This window comes from Leopardus geoffroyi, chromosome B1 (genome assembly GCF_018350155.1).
Source record: "Leopardus geoffroyi isolate Oge1 chromosome B1, O.geoffroyi_Oge1_pat1.0, whole genome shotgun sequence".
NCBI lineage: Eukaryota > Metazoa > Chordata > Mammalia > Carnivora > Felidae > Leopardus > Leopardus geoffroyi.
This window is the reverse complement of record NC_059327.1, coordinates 7299728-7323579: the sequence shown is the minus strand read 5'-3', so window position 1 is coordinate 7323579 and position 23852 is coordinate 7299728. Positions and strand designations below refer to the sequence as shown.

General features: G+C 39.8%; 1 protein-coding gene across 2 annotated transcripts in view; it reads right to left on the bottom strand.

The window, feature by feature from the left end:
* Positions 1-19928, bottom strand: part of WDR17 (WD repeat domain 17) — a 107661-nt gene extending 87733 nt beyond the window's left edge. The window contains exon 1 of one of the 2 annotated variants that reach the window (XM_045452331.1): positions 19859-19928. The gene's annotated coding sequence lies outside the window, so the exon portion shown is untranslated. The remainder of the gene's footprint in view (positions 1-19858) is intronic. The other variant, XM_045452311.1, reaches the window with a different exon arrangement.
* Positions 19929-23852: the final 3924 nt, after the last annotated feature.

Below are 23852 nucleotides of genomic sequence, written 5' to 3'. Positions count from 1 at the left end.
GGGTGGCTCAGTCAGTTAAGTATCTGACTCTTGATTTCGGCTCAGGTCATGATCTCACAGTTGATGAGTTCCAGCCCTGCATCAGGGTTGGCGCTGGGAGCTAGGGGCCTGCTTGGGATCCTCTCTTTCTGTGCCTCCCCTGCTCTCTCTCTCTCTCTCAAAATAAACAAACATTAAACAAACAAACAAACAGAGGTCCCAGATGCAAGCTGAGTTTGTACTCATTTCTAAGAACTTCTCCACTAGCCTCAGCTGAGTGCTTAGGAGAAAGATGGGGCAAATCAGGACCGTCCCCCTGGTGGCTCAGACTTGCAGGAAGCTTGGGGCTGTAGACAGGTGACAGGCATGAAACATGGTGTATCCCTGAATCCTGCTCTCGCATGAAACAAATCCTACAGCTACTAGAAACGAGGGAACAAACACCCTCACTCCGGGGACACTGCAGGGAGAGAACACGCAAACCTTATCTGCCTCCAGGAAGGCACAGAGAATCCCCCTTCCCAACCCCAGGAAGGAGGTGTTTCCCCCAGAAGGGGGAAGGGAGGCAGCAAAAGCTGTGTGTGCTGGGGTGCCCCAAAACAAAGCACGGATCTGCCACTGTTTGAGGGGGCGCGAAGCAGTTCGCTCCTGCTCAACACCCACCATGGATGCACAGTGGTTTGGCCGCCAGGATGCGGTCGGGGAGGGGGAGACACAGAAGTGTCCCCAGGAACCAGATTCCCCCGGTCTGAGAGGTAAAACCGTAAGACACTGACACACTGGGGTACTAGACAATAAGTAAAATGCATTACACATGACACAATGGATACACCCTACAATGTAAGGACAACTGAAGGTCCAACATACTGCCTGAGTCCCTTTAGAAAAAGCTGGAACACAAGCAAAGCCAATCGATGCTACGAGGAGTTATGAGAGAGTTTTCTTCGGGGAGACAGTAGTAGTGACAGGAAGGAGCCAGGAGGGGGATTTCCTGAAAGCTTATGATGTTTCTTTTATGCTAATTATGCTAATAAGCACATTTTGCCGGTACAAAACACTAAACCGCACATTTCTGCTGTCAGACATATAATCTAAATTTTAAAAATTATACACTAAGAACTCACAGCAGTGCTTTCCAATACTAACAAAATTAAAAGGGGGGAAAAACTCCGAAATGAACTTGGCCACATAAAGCTGTTGTAGAATTGGATTGTATTTTCTAATTTCACTCGGACTCTTCATCTCCTAGAGCTTCCTGCCTCACTTACCACTTCCAGCCGCGGTATCTCGGAACACATTAACTTCCGTCTCTGTCCCTGGGATCCAGCACTAAGACTTCTTTAATCCCCAAGTCTTTTTAGAAGCAGTGCCAGGGACAAGCAGATGAGGAAGGAGACAAAGAACGATCCCACAAGAAGTGAGGAAACACCGAAGTCTCCCTTTACAGGCTGAAAGGGACTGGGCTGGGCTGGATCAGGACCTGTGCTTGGGGGTCCAGAGGAACACCAACGGGTTATCTGACGACTGCCATCAAAGTCACATCCCTGAGGGACCCCTACCTCCTTAATCCCTGCTATCCCGGGAACGTGGCCGTGCGCAGGTCTCCACGAGCACACCCCCACGCGCCTGAAGAGTCTGCCGAAATTCCCACCCGAGCATTTCAGGCTTTGACCAGACCTTCAAAGTGTTAAACAGCCACATCCAAACAGTCATCCGAAAGCTCAAATTTCAAAACAATTTCAAAGCTCAGCCTTGAACCACAACAAATTGGTACTGCTGACAAGACTCCAGTGTTTGGTGATTCTAGTTAGTAACAGGGATAACGTCTACAGTATTCTTCTCCTTAGTTTCAGTCACGTGATATGTTTAATGTGTGGTCACAAACAAAACAGACGAAAGGTGATGTATTTTTACCAGAGGATAGAATATATACAAAGTAAATATAAGATGGCTACTCAAACTGAAAGACACAATATCTGAAATTCAGATCTCAATAGAGGAGTTCATTAGCAGATTAGATACAGCAGAAGTCCGGATTAGCGCCACGGAGTAAAAATGACTCGCATACGCCGAAACTAATGCAGAGGGAAAAGAGAGAGAGAAATAGAATCTAAGAAGTAGAAACGGTTTGGTGAAAAGCTAAATACAGATGTAATGGGAGTCTTTAAGGGGGAGGAAACATAACAACAAATATTTAGGGGCGCCTGGGTGGCTCAGTCAGTTAAGCATCTGACTTTCACTCAGGTCATGATCTTGAGGTTTGTGGGTTCGAGTCCCGTGTCGGGCTCTGTGCTGACAGCTCAGAGCCTGGAGCCTGCTTCAGAGTCTGTGTCTCCCTCTTTCTCTGCCCCTTCCTAGCTCTCTAATATAAACATTTAAAAAAAAAAAAAGCTACTTAAAGAGAAAAAGAGTGAGAAATTTCCAAAACTGATTTAAAAAAATCAAGTTCCTAGAGCTCACCAAATCCCAAGCAGGATAAGCGAAAGTACAACTTTATCTAGGCATGCCAGTAGGATGCTAAAAACCACAGCCAAAGAAAAAAATCTTTAACATGGTCAGAATGTTGTCAAAGATCAATTAAAATAATAGTCAAAAGATAATGGAATAACATTTTTAAAGTTAGGAGAAAAAAATAACCACACACCTAGAATGCTACACCCAGTGAAAATAAACATGAAGGCAAAAATTATATTTTCATAATGCAAAAACTACGAAATTTATTGTCAGCCAGCCCTACCTAGGAAACATTAAAGGGAGTTCTTCAGGCAGGAGGAAAATGAACCCAGGCAGAAAGATGAAAATGTTAGAGATAACAAAGATCATCAGAAAGAGGAAATATACGGTTGAATAGAAACAGATACTAACTACACAAGACGATAACTGTAATGTCTTCTGAAATTTAAAACATTTATAGCACTAAATTCTATGAAAACAGTAACACAAAAGGTGAGAGCAAGTTAAATGGAGTTAGGATCAATGAAGAGGTAAAATTAATCACTTCTATTAACCTGTAACGAGTCAAAGTTACATCTTAGAATCTCTGGTCTAACCACAAAAAGAATAATAAACATATTATTAAGTGAATCAGAGGAAAATACAGTAAAAAATTTGTGGACCAGAGAACAAAAAGTTTGATTGTACATGTACATCAAATTGTAACAGTTATACATTGTTTTTTTTTTTTTAATGTTTATTTATTTTTGAGGAAGAAGACCAGCTTAACCAACTGAGCCACCTGGGCGCCCTTCACACATTAAATGAGAGTGGATTAAATTTACGAGTAAAATTGGCACACTATCTAAAAAAAACTCAACCATATACTCTTCACAAGAGTCATACTTTATTAAAAGGGAATATAGAATGGTTGAAAGTCAAAAACGGAAAATTATATGCCAGAATATTATTAACCAAGAGACAGCTATTATAGTTAAATAAATAAAAGATAAAATAAATTTTAAGGCAAGATACAGTAGTAGAGAGACAGAGGGACATTACTTAAGAATAAAGGGGTAGATTCGACCAAATGACAGAACAGTCCTAAAACTGTCTGCACTCAAACTACAGGACTCTCAAACATAAAAAGCAAGAATAATGGAATTAAAGGATACAGATACAGATCCATCATCATAATGGCAAGCTTTGAGTAATAAATCTCAATATCTGATGAAATAGAGAAAATTCTGTAGAAGTGTAAAAGATCTGACCATATTTAATAAAATTGGCCTAATGACATATACAGATAAAATTCTAACAGTGATAGAGTTCACATTCTTTTCTAGTGAACATGGAGTAATAACAAAAATAAACAATGTGCTGAGCTATGAGGAAAACCTGACCAATTTCCAAAATATTGGAATTCTTTGAGTGTATTTTCCAGTTGGAATGAAGTCTGAGATCAATAAAAGAAAGATAACTAGAAAATCCACAACTGTCTGGTGATTAAACAGTGTGCTTCTAAATAATCCTTGATTCAAAGAAGAAGGAAAAATGGAAGTTAGAAAAAACTTAGTACTAGATGGCAAAGCCACAACAAATAGAAATTGGGGGTTACAGCTCAAGCAATGCTTGGAGGTAGAGGGTTACCGACTCATGTTTTTCTAACAGAAAATAAAAAAGAAGGATTTAATTTTCTATCTCAGAAAGTCAGAAGAAAGCAAAATAAATCTTTAAAAATGTAGAAAAAGGAAATAATTCTGAAAAGAGAAAGCACATTTATATTTACAAACATATAACAGAAAAAAATCAACTAAACCAAATGCTGGTTCCTTTAGGTCAACTTTTAGAAGACTTAAAAAAAAAACAAAAAGTACAAATATAAATAACAGGAATAAAAAAAAGACATCACTGTTGGAACTACTGACAACCAAAAAAGAATAAGAGAATGTATTAACACATTTGCAGGAATTTAACAGATAACTTGGATGAATGGGCAAATTCCTCAAAAAAAAAACACAAGTTACCAAAGTTGAAGGAAGAATGAGAAAATCTAAGTGGCATTAATATAAGGCTACAATTAAAACTCTCCCACAGACAATCTCCCAGGCCCAAATGGTTTCACTGGTCCATTTTTGCAAATGTTTAAAGAAAAACTTTTACACAAATTTTGAGAGTTACAGTGAAAGGAATCACATCAATTCTTTATGCCCTGCCAAAACCTAGAGAAGACTTTGAGAGAGGGAATTATAGAGCAATCTCTGTCCTAAACTAAGTGTAAAAATCCTAAACAAAAGAGTAGAGACACGTGTTAATGGATATTAAGATTTAATACTGTGAAGATGTAAAGTGCCTCAAATTAATCTACAGATTTAATACATGGATGGATATGTCAATGGCCAAGAATAGTCAAGGCAGTCTTGAAAGTGACAAAGCTGAAAGTTTACACTATCAGCTATCATTACTTCTCATAAAGCTACAATAATTAAGACAGTGTAGTACTGATACAAAGATACAAAAACCCACTAATGGAACACGATGAATCCAGAATAAACCCTTTCATGGGCTGTTAACTGATTTATGATGAAGGTGATAATGCTGTATGGTGAGCAAAGAACAGGCCTTTAAATAACTACTTGTGGGTCAACTGAATACCCTTAGAGAAAAATACAAAGAAATCTTCACCCCAATCTTATAGAATACCAGGAAAAAAGCACCAATACCAGAGAGACTGGAAATCTAAATATGTAAAGTAGAACAATAAAGCTTTCCAAGAAAACTAATAAGAATATACAGTCTTTGGAGTAGAAAAAGATTTACTAAACAAGACACACCCAAAAGCACAAAACCACAAAGGAAAACAATTGACATATTTGATTATATTAAAATCACAAACTTATGGGGGCACTTGGGTGGCTCAGTCAGTTAAGCGTCAGACTTCAGCTCAGGTCATGATCTCACTAATGGTGAGTTCGAGCCCCGCGTCAGGCTCTGTGCTGACAGCTCAGAGCCTGGAGCCTGCTTCAGATTCTGAGTCTCCCTTTCTCTCTCTGCCCTCCCTCTGCTCACACGCTGTCTCTCTCTCTCAAAAATAAACATTAAAAAAATTTTTTAAATAAAATAAAATTACAAACATATTCACCAGACATCAATAAAAGAGTGAAAATCAAGACACAGAGTGGGAGAAAATATTAATAATACATATATTCAACAAAAAAACAATCTACAAAAAAAGAAAAAAGACTGCTAAGCCAACAGAAAAATGGACATAAGACTTGGACAAAAGACAAAAGAACTCCATCATCACAAAAGCAAGACTATGAACATATGAAAAGCTGTCCATTATTATTGCAAATTAAAACCACAATGAGATACTGCTACATTTCCAACACAAGGGCTACAATGCACAATACCACAGGTTGGCAAGAATGCAGAGTAACTGAAACTCATATACTACTCATGGGAATGTAAATTGAAACAAACAATTTGGACAACTCATTGGCAGGATCCTCTAAAGCTGAACACAAACACACCATATGACCCAGCATTTCACTCCCGCTCATTAGCCAACAGCAATGGGTATTATGGGTATTTATGCTCACCAAAGACATGTGTTGTAATGTTCAGAGCACTTCTATAGCAGCACCAGAGTGGAAACTTCTCAGATCTATACTAACAGCAGAATGGGTAAATAACTGGGATATATTCATTCAATGGAATGTTTACAGTAATGAGAATGAATGGATAACAATTCCATGTAACCTTTATAGATGAATCTCACAATGTTGATTGAAAGAAGCTAGACACAAAGATAATACATTATCCTATTATTTCATTTACATAAAGCACAAAAACAGACAATATTAACCTATTCTGCAAGAGGTCAGGATAGTGGTTATCCTTGGTGGGGGTGATGAATGCTGAGAACATTCTGTGTATCCTTAAAAAAAAAAAACAAAAAACCTAAGAGAAGAACTGTCTCTGGATGATATGCTCCTTTGTATCACAGTTATCATACCCAGGAAGTTCTTTTTAATGAATCCTCACCTCTTGAAAGTTTGACCAAAGTTCCTAACTGGAATCTCCACATTGACCTAATCTAAAAATTAAAAATGATGTGCACTAAGGTAATGTAATAAGTCTAAAATTTCCAGCACATTTTATGCTGTATCATAAATCAAATATTTTGCGTTTTTAGACTATAAAATGGAGTTCCAAGTTAACCACTACTTAATAATTTGATTTTCTAAGGAAGTCCATTTTTGAGCAGTTTCTTAAATATATTGCATTTTTAAGGTACATAAATGTAGTTTCAATCAAAATTCAAAGAAAAATATCTTCCTGTTTAAGAAAGCAACTCTTTTTATGAAAGTGGACACAGCAAAGAGTATAATCAACTGTTCAAAATATCTGTATTTTTAGATAAGCATATATTTCTCCATATAAACATCTCTGTCTTTGCTATTTCATACAACCTAGAAGAATAAATTAATTCAAAATGTCCTCTGAAAAGCATTTTTATAAAATGTCGATGAATCAACATTAGACAAAATAATTTTACAAACAGAGGAAAGTGTATTGCGAGACTCTGTACTGCCCAAATTGTTGACAATAAAAAGCATTAGGATGTATGGGCTACATTAAGAGCAGGGACGTGCCATTTTCAGCCCACCCTTTCTCTCTCACCTGTACCTGGACGAGGAAGACCCAGGTCCCAGTAGATATCCTAGGTCATAAGATGAGAGTTACACCCAAGAATTGGTACAACAGAGAACTGGAAGAAACTAGATCTCTGAAAACTTCTTGGACTTCGAACCTCCAGACCTTTTTCTTTTTAATGAGAGAGAAATGAACTTCGATTCCGTTTAAGCCGCTCATATTTTGCATTTCTTTATTATATTTAATCAAATCTCAGGTATTGTATAATTTCAGAAGTCGTATATGAGAAAGTAGAATTAATTAGTCAATAATGTCAATTAGCTAAACCCTTAATTCTTTGTCTTTAAATATATTTAACTATCATGCCTTCATCACCACAGGTGAACACCATTACTAAAATCCAATCATTATTTCCTACGATAATACAATAAGCAGGGCTGGGTCACCCTATTGTGCCTTACCAAATATACTCACCTTGCGACCACCTCACCTTCGGTGAAAAACACCTTTATCCATGTACATATCTCTGCCATTATCATTTTATTTCATTCGTTTTGGTAAATATTTAGCAAGTGTGTATCATAGCTAAGCACTGATTCTAGTTACTAAAGATACACAGGTGAACAAGAAACAAACAGGGAAAAAAAGCCCTCCTTCAAGAAGCTTACGGCATTGGCAGAGCTAGACGTGGCACAACCACTGTCTGGTGTCTAACCAACAGCATTCTCACCCGTGTCCGCCCCTGCCAACAGAAACTCAAAGTATTCGGGTACAGGCAGAATTACAGTGATCTCAGGGAGGATGGACTTTTCCTATCACCTAGGAGGTGATGCTCGGCCAAAACCATAAACCAGTTGTAGTGATACCGTCCTCCTTAGGCTTAGTGTGGGCAAGTGACTCAGTTTCAGCTGATGGAATGTCGGCAGAAATCTCAGATGCCCTTCTCTCGCTGCTTCTTCTGTCTTGGGTGCTAATGTGAAAGTCTTGCTGCAGGAGCTATCTGGAATCCATGAAACCAAGACCAAGAAAACACCAGAAAGGTTGCAATTCTAACATTTTGATGTGCTATCTTCAGTTACTTGTTATGTATTTTTTTGGATGTCTCTTTAAGTTACTGGTCTGGGGTTATTTACATTTCATTTCTTATCTGATCGACACAAATTTATGAAACAATTTTCAATAGCAGCTTTAATAGCAAATGAGCAGAAGGGTAAGAGGAGCAAAAAGACAAATGAACCCAAATCTGCTTTAAGTGTTCAAGAGGCTGTAACAAAAGAAAGGGGGAGGTGTGAACTTCTAGGCAGAAATTATTTCTCTATGCCCAAAATATGATGATACATGAGGAGAAAGAGTGAGTTGTCTGACGGACAAGTAGGTAGAAGAGAAAATGATGGAAAGTCACGCAGCTCGCGATAAGGATTGTGGATTTTATCTTACATGTGACGGGGAGTCATTGAAGTAGTTTAAGCATGGTAATTATGATATCAGATTTTCTGATTTACAAATACTATCCTGGCACTCCCGGGAGAAGGCTGGTGGGCGACAGGGCAACAAAACATGAAGAAGGAGGTGAGAAACGATCAGGGTGAACTAATAACCTGATGGCAAGTGAAGATACAGGAGGACTCCCAGGAAGACTAGGTTTCTCAGCTGCCTTACTCATTGATCCGGCAGCATTTACTGAAAGGGGAAGTCAGGAACAGGACAGGTCCAGGGTAGAGTTCTACTGAGATACATTGTGCAGTGTGCATAGGACATGTGGGTACTCATGCCTCAAAGTCACTGAGAAATTAAGATCAGGACCCCAAAAATAAAAACCAGCCACAGATAAGCAAAGGGCATAATTACATTACTAATAATTCATTACTGGGTTCTATTTTTCCTGTATGGAGGCATTTCCTAATTACTTTGCATTCTGTTACTTACATGGCACTAAGTCCACAACAATGATTAATTAATATGTGAGCCAAACTAGAGAAATAGCTAAATATAATTTAACTGAAAATTTGTTATACTTTCAGATTCCAACTGAGAAGTTCTGCACACCCCCATGTTTCCAGGTTCAAAGCCCTGTTTTGTTCACAGGCTCAACCTGCCGGCAGTCTCCTGCGTGAGGCAGGTGTTAACAGGTGCTCTGGCTTCTACAGCAGCCCCTCAGGGCCTCTTACAACTTCCCACTGAAATAGCAGTGAACTTTTGCCGTCTGCCTCCCCATCATGTTCCTTCTGTTCTTTCAGAAACGGTTCTACAGGTTGGTTTGCGGGTCCCTGCTCTACTTGGCTCAAGGCTTAAGTGGAAGACCAGTTTGAACTAGAGCAGGTGATTCAGATTGATGCTAATCACTTCTCTAGCCATAGAGATGTGATGGGAACACAACGATGGGAACACAGGTTCAAGGTGTCTCGGCGGGAAACTCAGGGCTTTGATAAGAACTGCTGGAAAAAGAGGCTCTATTTTACATCCACTTAAGCCATAGTCACTCTGAAATCTGAGCTCGTGCAACCATCTTGCTATCCTGAGAAGATACCAGGAATTGCCAGGGGCTCCTACCTAGTTTGGGAAAGCGCCAGCACGGTAGAGAGGGGCTGAGTCACAATGATAGTAATTGAGCACTGAAGTTAGCTACGATAGTTGCACTCTAACTTTAGACTTTTTAGTTATATTAAGAGTAATACACATTGTATTTTCTGTTGCTGGAACCAGAACTGGCTCCCATAAGATCATGGAAAACACACAGGCACACACATGCGTACACACAAACTTTCCTAGTAGCACTCAAAACACGGTCTCAGCATCATTCTCGTGAGGAATCCCCACTAAATACATAGGTTCTTTCATTGCTGTCTTGGGTCTTAGTGTTCTAGTGGATCATCCACAACACTGCTAGAAATTTTAAAAGGCTTTCTCCCAAGAAGTATGTATAAATTTACATTATCAGTGCCTCACTAGCTGTCCCCGTTTAAAACAACAACATCTATGTCAATCAGAAAAATTCCACTATGTCGTGGGAGATACAGTGCTGCCGTGGTCATTCCCTTCAGGCACCTCTTCTCTGTCCTGTCCACTCAATTCATGATTTTTACGTATACGTCCTCAGTGACTACAGAAAAACTCAGTGAGGGGCTCCTGGATGGCTCAGTCGGTTGAGCATCTCACTATTGATTTCAGTTCAGTCATGATCCCAGGGTTGTGAGATCGAGCCCTGCACTGGGCTCCATGCCGGGCATGCAGCCTGCTTAAGATTCTCTCTCCCTCCCCACCTCTGCCCCTCCCCCACTCGTGTTCACTCTCAAAAATTAAAGTAAAAATAAATGAAAACTCAGCAACTAGAAAAAAAATGGGACAAATGAGAGATAAGACAGAATACTGTACTCAAAGAAGTATAACTCTTTAGTGATATAATACAAAGGAAGGAAAAAGCAACAAGGTACTTGTATTTTTTATGTATTTTCTCCAACCATTTGGCCAAGGTAGAGGGGAGAAAATTCTATCTCAGCACAACAGAACCATACTCGGTAATGAAAAGCATGACAGATGATGGCAATTAGGCCAGGATATTGGCAAACATTTTTATCGATCTTGAGATTTTTATACCGATCAGATAGTGATGTAACTGATCCATTGTCCCAGAACACAGCGTTTGGGCCCTGCAGGCAGCAATCTGCATATTGTCATTGGATGTTCTTTATGAGTCTCCTCCCATTCCAGAATGAGAATGAAGATACTAGATACCACCAGCTATGATCAAAAGGCTGTGGGATGAGATAGTCAAAACAATAATCCTGAAGAAAATAAAAAGCAACAGAAGATCCATACCAAAGAGCAATAAAAGGCACAATTCAAACTGGAAAAAAAAAAAACAAACCCCAAAATCTATTAGTGATTTCAGAAAACAAGTAAAAAAAAATTCAAAAACATTGTGGGAAAACAAAATGATTTTTTTTTAATTAGAGACGAAATGAAATATACAGTGTACAGGGGATGAAACCCCAACCTATATATTATAAACATGTTTACAGAAAACAGAAGCACAAGTAACAGAAATGAAAGCAACAACCCAAGAGGTAGCCAAAATAACATTATCTGGGCTGAAAAAGACCCTGATTAGGACCCTGAAAGTAGTCCTCTTGTTTCAAGCAAAATATATATTACGGCAAAGTCAGGACACTTCATTTAATTTTTTGTACGACCCTATGAGCATGTAAGTAGAATTTTTTTCAATGTTATGTACAAGTGCGGAAAATGCAGATTAACATATCTCACCACTGCACCAAATTCCAAAAATCAGCAGTACAATAACTATGTTAAATTCAGCCACTGTGATCTCACTATTCTATAAATGGACAAAATATAATTCATGTGTGAAGGGAAAAGGAACCAACAGAAATGCACTGTCATACACACAAGGGTTTAGAAGGCAATTTATCCATGAAAAATTCCTTTGAAAATTACTTGAATAAAAATTAGAGGCTTTTGGAGAGAGGCAAACCATAAAATGGATCCAACTACAAAGAACAAACTGAGGGGTGCTGGAGAGGACGTGAGTGGGTGGGGGATGGTGTAAATGGGTGATGGGCCATAAGGAGGGCACTCGTTGGGATGAGCACTGTTGTATTTAAGTGATGCATCACTACATTCTACACCTGAAACCAGTATTACATAGTATGTTAACTAACTGAAATTTAAATAAAAACATCAAACTAAAAAAATAAAGTCTAGCTTGTCCGATATTTAAAAAAAAATTTACAGGCTTTTAAAAAATTAAAACAACTCAAATATGGATGTTCATGCAATTTTAAAAATATATTAAGCAAATAAATCTGAATATTTAAGTTTAATGGTTACAAAAACTCATATATCAAGAGTAATTACTGAAAGAGAAGACCAGACAAGAGTTAGTTATAAAAATCTGAACATCTTGGTTTTCCCAAGTACTGAAGTTTTGGAAAAGAAGAAAAAGTATACTAAATTTCTCATTTCACAAAGGTAATCAATAGACACAATTTGTGTCTTGATATTTAGGGAGAAATTAACTCAAAGTATTTTTATAACTTAAAAATCATCATGAAATATTAAATTTTGTTATTTTTACGTTAAAGTAGACTATAAATAAAGTCAAAAGAAAATAATCAGACAAAAATGTATAAACATATGTATAACATCTTAATATGCAAACACTGGTACCCAGCAGGTTTGAGAAACAGTAGGAAAAATTAATAAAAGGGATTGAAAGTGTATTCAAAGGTCAGAGATATATCAGGATGCAGATATTCAAGGTAGTTTTGTTTAACTCACCTTTATACTCCCCAGAATTTTGCAAATTTTCTTAACCACACTGATTATATTAATAAAAAAACAACAACAGAAAAACACCTTGCTGAAAATCAGTGTTTAAAATTTTAATACAGGGGCATCTGGGTGGTTCAGTCTGTTGAGCATAGGACTCTTGATTTTGGCTCAGGTCACAAACTCATGGTTCACGGGTTTGAGCCCCGCACCGGGCTCTGTACCGACAGTGCAGAAACCTGCTTGGGATTCTCTCTCTCTGCCTCTCCCCAGCTCGAGTGCTCGCTGTCTCTCTCTCTCAACATAAATAAATAAACTTTAAGAATAAATAAATAAAATTTTAATACATTATACAGAGTTATGCAAAAATATTTTTATAATCATATATCAATATGTGCTTATTCGAAAACATTTAGAAACTGCCCAAAAATGGGAAGGATTTTTTTTTTTAATCGGCCACTGGCCCACTCATTTGAGATCTTTCTCCTCTGTCTAGTATCCATAATTCTAAATGACCACTATTCTCACTGATAGGTAGAGCCACGGATTATCAAGGACGAATGAAATTTTAAAAGATCTCTAAATCATCTCAAAGTGTGTGTCTCAGATCTCCTGCATCAGAATTAACTGAGAAACTTGCAAAAACATGCAGATTCCTGGATCACACCCCAAAGCTAGTGGATCAAAATCTTTGGGTAAAGCCTGGAAACTTGCTTTTTAACATTACTACCAGATGACTTATATGCACAGTAAAGGTGGAGAACTACTTACTTAGTTTAATGGCGCAAAGATAATTTAGCCGAAAAGCTGCCTCTGGTGTCTTGTACTGATCAAGATTCATCTCTCAAAATTCTATCATTCCTAGGTTTACCTTTCATGTGCTTGGTGGGGCAGTTTATCCAAGCATGCCCGACATATGTCAAATCATGATGTTCTTAAAAGCTTACGTGGTAAAATAGGTCACAACAAGCACAGTATTAACCTGCATTAAAATCCTGGATTAGGTAGCAAATAGAAAAGACCAAGGTCATTATGGTAGTTCTGGTTTGCACGCAAAATGACCACTACGCCAGTATGAATTCCAATTTGATCAGTAACACACAGGAATTACAAGTAAGATCAAGACACGGAGTCAAAGACGCAGCCCAAGCGAAAGGAGTTATTCTATCATCCGCCTACATACTTATTTTATCACCCATCTGCATATTTATTTTTATACTTTCCTACATTTTAACCAGCAAAAGGAAAATTCCATGAATTATGGAATTAGATCTCTCTAGGTGCTTGGAGGATTATAGAATCTCCTGAGCAGCAATGTGGGGTAATTTTTAATTTGACTGAAGAAGGAATCCGCTTTTCTGAAACAATATGATCATTTATATACCTTCAGTGTGACCATTCTGAGTCAGCTGAAGAAAAGCAGAGGAGTGAAATGTTTTCATCCATAAACTAGTAAGTTTGAAGTCAATATTCCACTGAGAGAGACATTTGATATAAACAAGTATTTATCATAAAAAAAATAGGATTATTTCCATATAGGGTATGGCAAGAATGTGTAACCTTAGTTCTATAAGCAGGATCATTCCTGCTGAAGAAAGACTTGAGAAGCTATACCATGAATCATTCTGTAAACCTGAGGATCCCCACCCCCTTCTAATTAATCTGTTCTGTGGGCTGGATTATTCATATGAGTTTTTAAGGTAGGGTGGCCTTTATCTGTCTGTGAAAATCATGATTCCCATTTGGCAGAAGCTGTTACTCAGACTGGCATTTTCCTGTTCTCGACAAGGTGTGTTAGAAAATTATTTTGATGGAGCACCTGGGTGGCTCAGTCAGTTAAGCTTCCGACTACTGATTTCAGCTCAGATCATGATCTCACAATTCCCGAGATCGAGCCCCACATTGGGCTCCAAGCTGACAGGGCAGAATCTGCTTGGGATTCTCTTTCCTTCTCTCTCTCTGTCCCACCCCCACTCATGCGCTCACATGTGCGTGCTCGCTCTCAAAATAAATAAATAAATATATTTTGGCAAGTCAATTTAGAAAAACTAGCAAAGGAAATCCAATGGTTTTAAAGCTTAAAAGCTTTAAAATGAAAAGAAATAGTTCTTATGATGTCACTAAATCCAAAAATGTCTTTAACGTATGCATGCATACATTGATAGAAGGCCTGAGGTAAATCCTAAAGTTTGAGAAGTGACGGGTTGTATAGGCTAAGGCAGGGCCAATGCAGATCAGGTAAGTTGTTAATCTACTTAGTAGCCCGTCTGTCAAAAATTATGCCCCTGGCCAACATAAAATTCCCCTTAAAGATGGATAGTGAAGGTGATACATTATGTCCAAAAAGATACTATCCCATGTTTATGAAATGTAGCCACTATTACATTTTCAGGTGGATTCATTTACTTAGCAGTTCCTGGTGCTCCAAGTAAAGTTTCAAAAGGGGAAGCATACATGGCCATTAGCAGCTCATGAGGGGACTGGGTCCAAAGGCATAATGCACCTTATATCAATCAGTACTTCCCAAACTCTACTTGGTTAAGAATCACTTGGGGCTTATTAAAACACAGATTCTGATTTGCTAGGGGTGTGGCCTGAGGCTGTGCATTTCCATCCAGCTCCAAGGAGATGCAGTTGCTGCTGGTGCAAGGCACACCTGGACTAACACTGCTCCAGATGGCTCTGGTATCGAAGGGGCACAAGGTCTAGAAAATAAACATCTAACTTCAAACTGTTGCCCAATGGTAACCACCATCCAGGCTGCAGATGTGACTTCTGAAAGCTTCTTATTTCCCAATTGTAGGTGTGATGGCTCTGTACACTTATGTACCACTGAGATTCATTAGGATAAAGAATTTCTAAGGTACCTGGATCCCAAAAAATCACAAAGGACTTTACAGCAAAACTCAACTTGTATTAACGAGAAAATTAAAAAATGGCACAAATTGTGGGAAAACACTTTTTAACCAGTATTTTAAGTAAACTTTCTAGGAGACCAAACCCATGTACGATGTTCATTTTGTACAGTTATTTTAACAATATAGAATAAATGTAAGCCATCTAAATCCTTGACTACTCAAACTTTTGAATTAGTCATTTGAAAAAATACAATGACAGAGAAAATGATGCTGGTGATCACCTCTTCCACAGATTCACTCTGAGCAACACATCGTTGTGTGTGTTGTGATCTCATCCAAAATACGTGCTAGATTAACTGGACCCTTCTGGCCAAAATTCTGAAATGAACCCTTCAAAACCATTACCATGTTTACCTTAAAAATAAAATGTTGCTTAACTCTTCATTAAAACTCATTCATAATGTTTTATTTCAAAGGACCAAGCTTAAATATTACCTATTTCATATTAACCAACCATCCAATTCTCAAGGCTCCAGGTGGGGCTGTTATATATTGGAAAATGAAGGTTTTCCTACAGCACATCAACATGAGTGCTCGGTGTGATAAGAATTATCTTCCACTTTCCAATTTGAGAGTAAATTGTGTGTGTGTGTGGGGGGGGGTAAGAAACTGAACTTATTACACATAATTGCAAATGAGGATGCCGGGGATACTGGCTGATGCTCACAACCTAACGTGTCAACACTGTGGAAGATAATGACGAACCTAAGAATAAGGAAAACTACTGAACTCCTCTCCTGTAAGTTCTCAATGTCTGAGCATTCGGATGTACGAACCAAGTATTGAATGTTGTGACATCCCCACCAAAGCATGAAAAATCACTTCCTACATCTTGTGATAGTTTTCCTGAACATGACAACTATCAGTCATCCCCGTAATAGCAAATAACAGTGACAAATTATCTCCCATATGTTCTTAGTGTAGATTTATATGACTTACTGTTGTTACTATAGATAGATAATTAAAATGCAGAATTCCAGAGTTTTAGGAGGTAATCAGGCTAGAAAATCACCCTTTGGAAGTACATGTAAAGTAATAAAAAGTAAGGCTTCTGTCATTATTGTTTTCTTAAATTATCTCACTCAAGTAGCCAATAATGTCACATCTGGATCACAAGTGCCACCAACGGCTTCAATTGCAGGTCCCCCCCCCCCTTTTTTTTTTTTTTTTACAAAGTCTAGCCTATTTCAAATGTTTGAATTTCTCTCCAGTTATATACAGATATCTATATAAGATAGATATTTTTTCTAGGCATTGAAATCAAGTAACAACAATCTGAACCCTCTATCCTAATGTTTTACCACCAGAACTTTTGAAATCCTTCTAATCAATCATGACGGGATTATTTTCTTTAGCTATACAAAAGCATAGGTCAAAGCTGGTCATTTTACATTTCCCTACCAATATTTGTAACCAAAGTCACAAATCCTTCTTGAACATTTTAAGTAACCTCAGGTAAGACAAAAGATTTTCCTTTGGGTTTTGTTTCTGTATAGAGTAAATTCTTTGGGGAATTTCTCAAATTCTCTTTAGGCATCCACATCTCATTTCTTGCTCACAAATCTCCAGGAATATTGTCATCAACAGTGAGAGAATAATTACCATGTAATTATCACAGAACACAGCAGGTCTTGGATGTTGAAAAGTGCCAAGCAATTCTTAATGTATCTTTCTGATACAAAAGAAGTCAGAGTTAATAAGAAACTCCCCCCAAATTCCTAACATGATTTTGATGGATTAAAATACTCAGTAAAATACTCTGTTCCTGAAAACACACTAAAAGCTGTATACCTTCACTCTAATATTTCAATCTGCTAAATGGAATAGACATACAAAAGATAAAACGACAGAACTCATCAACTGCACAAAGTTGCATATACCTCGTTATACCATGAAGAGCTGAGTAAACGGTTTATTCAGTCATCTGATAAACTTACCTTTCTGGCATGTATTAGATTTCAAATACATTCTAGAATATAGGAAGGAAATGTAAATCCTTCGCCATTGTTTGAATTTCACCTTAGTCTTCATTACAGAGTTCAGGCAAACAAAATTAGGTAATCTGGAGAATTTGAACAAATTTTATTGATCATGATAATCTAATCACTTATGTTGGACTTCTAGTTATCTCTCAGGGTGAAAAAACCAAAACTATAGCTGTTCCTAATCTTCTCTGGGTGATTTCAAAACCTCCACTGGCCTCTCCAAGCCCAGGCTGAGGGTATACCTACAGGCAAGAGAGAACAACAAAAACATTCTAGCCCTCGCAGTCCCTCTACTGGGAGCAGAAGATTTAAAAACATTTTTTTTTCCAGGGGTGCCTGGGTGGCTCAGTCGGTTAAGCGTCCAACTTTGGCTCAGGTCATGATCTCACAGTTCATGTGCTTGAGCCCCACGTCGGAGCTGTGCTGAGCCCCACGTCTGTGCTGACAGCTCAGAGCCTGGAGCCTGCCTCAGATTCTGTCTCCCTCTCTCTCTACCCCTTCCCCACTCATGTTCTGCCTCTCTCTCTCAAAAATAAACAGACGTTTAAAAAATTTTTCAACATTTTTTTCCAAAACTAAATTTGTGGTAAATTCATTACTATGCTAAATTCCTATGCTAAACTACTAAGCTAAATTCATTACTATGTAATGAATAAGAGTCAAAAAATTTTAGGACACCAATATTAGGAATAACAAAAACAATGAAGAATTTTTAAACTTTCCAGTAAATATATTTGCTTTTCCCCCCCAGAGATATCCACAGTTCTTTGTGTATTTCTATAAATATTAATGTAGGAGAAATTCAGATCAATAATAATATTCAACTAGCCGTTTTAATATAAAGTTTAAAGACCTCACTTAAGAAAATAGGATTTTTTATATTGCACATAAAAAATAAATACAGTGCCCATTATATTTTGGGCTGTTAAGGAAGGAAGGAAGGGAGGAAAGAAGGAGGTTTTTCTTTCCACGTATGCCCTTTGAAATAGGCCCCTGGTTTATTCCAATTGAGAAGACTTCCCAAAAACTCAATGTAATGACCTAAAACTAGCATTTGTAACATTAATCTCTAATCCACTAAAGAATGTTTCCCCAGATTTTGAGTTAACGGACCATTTTTCATAGTCACTTAGTTACTATTTTAATGTTAGATCACAGCACAGTGAAAGACTGTCAGATTACCTCCTTCACACAGGTAAGACACAACTATGCCCATCTCCTTGCACACCTAGGCCAGTGAGGCAGAATCCCAAAAGGATGGAACGGGGTGCTTTTTCCCCAGGGGCTGCATCACCAGAGGCCCCGCACGGGCTCCTCTAGAGCAGAGCAGTGCGAATACCCAACACCTGCGGTGTTCTAGCATAATCACCTGGAGATTATTCTCTCACTGGGGAGGAGATTATTCCCGGAGATTTGTGAGCAAGAGATAGAGACACCTAAAGAGAATTTTAGAAATTTCCCCCCCCCCCCAAAGAATTTACTCTATAAAGAAAACGTAGAGGAAAACCTTTTTCTTACCCGAGGTTCCTTAAAATGTTCAAGAAGGACTTGTAACTTTGGTTATAAAAATTGGTAGGGAGGGGAACCTGGGTGGCTCAGCCGGTTAAGCACGAGACTGTCAATTTCAGCTCAGATCATGATCTCATGGTTCGTGGGTTCCGCCCTGGGTCTGGCTCTGTGCTGACAGCGCGGAGCCTGCTTGGGATTCTCTCTCCCTCTCTCTGCCCCTCCCCTGCTCGCTGTCTCTCTCTCAAAATAAATAAACTTAAAAAAAAAAAAATTGGTAGGGAAAATAAGTTTCTCTGGGGGATATTTCCGAAACACTCAGTGAAACATTCAGAAATGTAATCTCTCCGTTCAAACCCTTGTGAAAGGCTCCATCAAGCCATCAAAAGAAGTTACAAAAACAAGTGGGTTAGATTTGGTACATAATCAAACTTCACTAAATTTCATTTAAATCAATGGCTTTTAATGTAGTAAAAATTAAAAAGTCAGCTTAAATTTGCTCCTTTTAATATGTGTATGCAAAATACAAATATGTGTATTTAATATTTGTATGCAAAACTCTGGGGACCTGTGGGTGGAAAAGCAGGAAAACATTGTATTTTTATGATTTACCACAGGCTATGCCTCTCACACTTAATACCGTCTTTTTTTTTTTTTCTTTTTTTTCCTTTTCACTCAGTAAAACCTGAATATTAAGACCATCTTCGAAAGGGCTGGTAGTCCGTACAGAAGCGCCTGGCGGGCACAGAGATGTGAATAACAACCTGACTCCGGTAGTACAAATACTTAACAACCTTAAGAATTAGAATGGTGTCCCTCGCCGTGGCCGCTTCACACCCCAGGCGCAGCTCAGATAAACCCACGCTGGCTGCGCGTTGTGCCTCGTGATAATCAGGTGCGTGACCCGAAAACTCCGAAGCTTCACCCGCCAGCAACGTCGTGTGCAAATCCCAGGAGGGCGCGCTCAGCTCCGGTGTGCGGTCCCCACGGGCGCGCTCGCACTCCGGATCCTGCGACGCCACCGCGGTTCGAAGACCACCGTTCACGCCCGCGCCCGTCCCGCTCTCACCCTGCGCCCCGCGGGCTCCTTACCTGGAGGAGGCGGCGACCGCAGCGGCGGACAGCGGAAGGTGCTGAAGCGGGCGCGGCGGCGGCAGCAGCGGCGGCGGCGGCGGCGGCGCAAGATCAGCCCGCGTGCGCCCCGCCCTCCCCGCCTGCGCGCCGCGGACTCGCGGGGCGGGGCGGCCGGGCCGCGGGTTGCGGGGGGGGGGGGCGGGGAGGGCGGGGCTCGTCGCGCCGGACAGCGCGCCCGGCTCTCCTGGGCCCTCCAGGAAGGCCACGTGACGGCCACGCTGGTCCCTGATTGGAGCGCCAGGCGGAGAGGCGGCAGCGGCGCCTGACCCGAGAGAGGGTGGGCGGGGGGAGGCTGGTTACCTGGCAACGGGGAGTCTGCGCGGAGGACGCCGTTCCTGGCATTGGCGGAGCTGCTGCAGAGTTTACAGCGAGGCTGAAAGTGGAGGAAAGCAGTGAGCCGCCGGCGTTCTCACAACCTGACATATTCCACCTACCGCGTCCGCACTTTCTAGGGAAATGAGTCAAATATGCAATAAATAACTCACCTCGTCTTCTTGAGGGGCGTGGAGGACGGCGTTGAGCCTCCTTCAGCGGCGAGGCTGCACTGGTCATGAACTGTCATCACCTGGAATGGGAATGCGTGCAAAATGCTGTCTCTCCTGCGCTTCATTACTGTCTCATTGGGCTCAGGTAGCTCAGTAGGAGACCACTTTGGAGGCGATTATTTGTCTTTGTTAGTGGAGTGCTAGGTAGATAATACACCTGCCATCAATGCGTGCAAAGCTGACATTTTCCTTGTGGAAATCTGGTTCAGTGGAAATGCTTGGTACTGTCATTCGTAATTTCTTCATATCTCTGAAACATCTTCACTATTTACAGCCCTTATCAAACACACTGAAGAAAATAAGGCTCGGGATAAAGGATATTTAACAACAATTACTGAACTCGAATTATATGTCGGACTCTAGATAGTTAATAAACTAATTAATAAATTAATCCCCCCAACCAGAGAAATTGCCTGGACATAATTCCTATCCATCTGTGCCATAGATTTTTCTCCTCTTCTAAAATATTCTCCGCAGACCGTACCCCATTACAGCACTTAACATTCTGTTTTGCAAATTAAAATTCACTTGAAAGTTGCCTTTCCACATAGACAATACAGTGTTTAAAAACTGGAATCAGTGCTTACAATAATTTTTTTAAATTTTTATTTATTCTGAGAGACAGCACGTGTGGGCAGGGAAGGAGCAGATAGAGCGGGAGAGAAAGAATCCCAAGCAGGCTTTGCGCATTGTTGCAAGACTCGATCCCAGGACCTCCAGATCACAAACCTGAGCCCATATTGAGCCTGATGCTTACCTGACTGAGCCACCCAAACATCCCAGTTCTTAGAACTCTTGCCTACATTCTAAAAAGGTGCTTGATGAATAGCAGGTCTTTAATAACGGATGGATGGATGGATGGATGGATGGATGGATAAATTAACATATGATCTACCAGAGAAAGTAGAGAGGGCAACAACTTAGTATAATTCCCATGTAAGCTCTGAAACACGGTTGTATAACAGTCTTATGAGATGATTCCAGGTGCGAGAGGGAGAAATTTTTCTTCCAGTGTGTTCAGAGAAAATAAGAATGTTTGAAGGGTGCCTGGTGGTTCAGTCTGTTAAGTGTCCCACTCTTGGTTTCAGCTCGGGTCATGATCTCACGGTCCTGAGATCAAGCTGTCCCCTGCCCCAGGTCAGGCTCTGCACTGACAGCGTGGAGACTGCTTGGGATTCTGCCCCTCTCTTTCTGCCCCTACCCTGCTCTTGCTCTCCCCCTCAAAATAAATAAATAAACTTTTTTAAAAGGTGATGTTTGAACAGGAACATAATAAATAAATAGATTTCACCTGATGGAGAAGGCGAGCAGACATTATGGAACAGGAACAACATGGCCAAAAGTGGGGGAAATGCATGATTGGTTTAACTGATTTTGACTTAATTGCCTTGTCTAGAGGAGGTAAGAGCTACCTAAAGAAATGTGGGAAGACAGAAATTGGCAAAAAGTTAAACTGGAAAAATAAGAAAACCAGATTGAGAAAGATATTGGACTTTCTTTTTTTTTTAATTTTTTTTACGTTTATTTTTTATTTTTGAGACAGAGCATGAACGGGGGAGGGGCAGAGAGAGAGGGAGACACAGAATCAGAAGCAGGCCATCAGCCCTGAGCCCCACGCGGGGCTCGAACTCACGGACCGCGAGATCGTGACCTGAGCTGAAGTCGGACGCTTAACCGACTGAGCCACCCAGGCTCCCCGATATTGGACTTTCTATGTAGGTTAGACCTTAACCCCTAAAACCTTGGGCTTGAGGAAGGATACCTTCCAAATGTTGGAGATAAAAAGGATGCAAAGAAATGAAAAACATGGTCAATTAGGAGAAAAAGGCAGTGGTTCATGGAAAAGATGCTAATGGCCTAAATTAAGACAAAAAAAATAAGAGCAATGAAGAGGGAAGATTATAACGAACATTTCTGGGAGAATAACTATCATTTTCATTTATGACTATTTGCTAGGTACCATGCTGAATAGTCAGTAAGAGACCTCAAGAGAAAGAGTTGTCAAAGACAAAATGTCGAGCTTGGCCCATTGGTTGGATGGAAAAGTCTTCTGTGTCTCACTGATTCAAAAATGCTCTAACTCTCCACTTAAGAATCACGAAAGCAAATGAAACATTAGAAATTGTCTGGTTATGGGGTGCCTGGGTGGCTCAGTCAGTTAAGCGTCAGACTTCAGCTCAGGTCATGATCTCGCAGTTTGTGAGTTCGAGCCCCATGTCGGGCTCTGTGCTGTCAGCTCAGAGCCTGGAGCTTGCTTCAGACTCTGTGTCTCCTTCTCTCTCTGCCCCTCCCCCACTTGTGCTCTGTCTCTCTCTATCAAAAATAAACAAATGTAAAAAAATTTTTTTAAAGAAATTATCTGGTTATGCATTCACAATTTAAAGATGAAGGAACTGAGGCCTGGAAAGTTATAGAATTTGTCAAGGTCATATAGCTACATTAATAGCAGAACTGATACCACGAGCTCTGATTCCCAACTGAGTACTCTTCTCCCTTGTCTGTGATTTGGTTCATTAGTTTTGAAAGAGAAATTTAAATAATGACAGATATAGTTAGATTGAGAACCCAGAGAAACAATATAATATAATTCGTAAGGAAAAGATCTCTTTACCCTGATTTTCATTCTTTCTTCAACAAATATTTAATGTGATGCTCTCATCACACAGTGAAAACAATCGTCAGTGGCTCAGCCTGGCTGGCAGTTTCAGGGCAATCGTTAATTCTTAACACATAGAGTACACAGAGTTCTTCAGGATGAAATTTAAAGCAAAGTGATTAGGGAACCAAATGTGTGTAGTCAATTCATCCTCAAGGCTAGGCATGTTCTAAGAGGCCAGTGGCTTTAAAAAGATAGTCCATGTTATTTAATGTGGCAAGTGCTTTTTTAGTGGATATTCTAAATAAAAAACCAATCAGGAAGGACTTAAAAAAATTTTTTTTAATGTTTATTTATTTTGGAGAGAGAATGACAGAGCACGAGCAGGGGAGGGGCAGAGAGAGAGGGAGACACAGAATCCAAAGCAGGCTCCAGGCTCTGCTCTGAGCTGTCAGCACAGAGCCCAATGCGGGGCTCAAACCCATGAACCACAAGATCATGAGCCGAAGTCAGATGCTTAACCGGCTGAGCCACCCAGGTGCCCCTGGGAAGGACTTTTTAAACTTTAATTTTTGGAAAATTTAGCCACAAAGGCTTTAGATTCACTTTAAAGAAAAAAAATTAAAGAAAAGAAAAAGCACTCACAGGGGCACCTGGGTGGTTCAGTCAGTTAAGTATCTGACTCTTGATTTCAGCTCAGGTCATGATCTCACAGTTCGTGTGTTCAAGCCTGGTATCAGGCTCTGTGCTGAGAGCACAGAGCCTGCTTGGGATTCTCTCCCTCTCTCTCTCCCTCTCTTTCTCTCCCTCT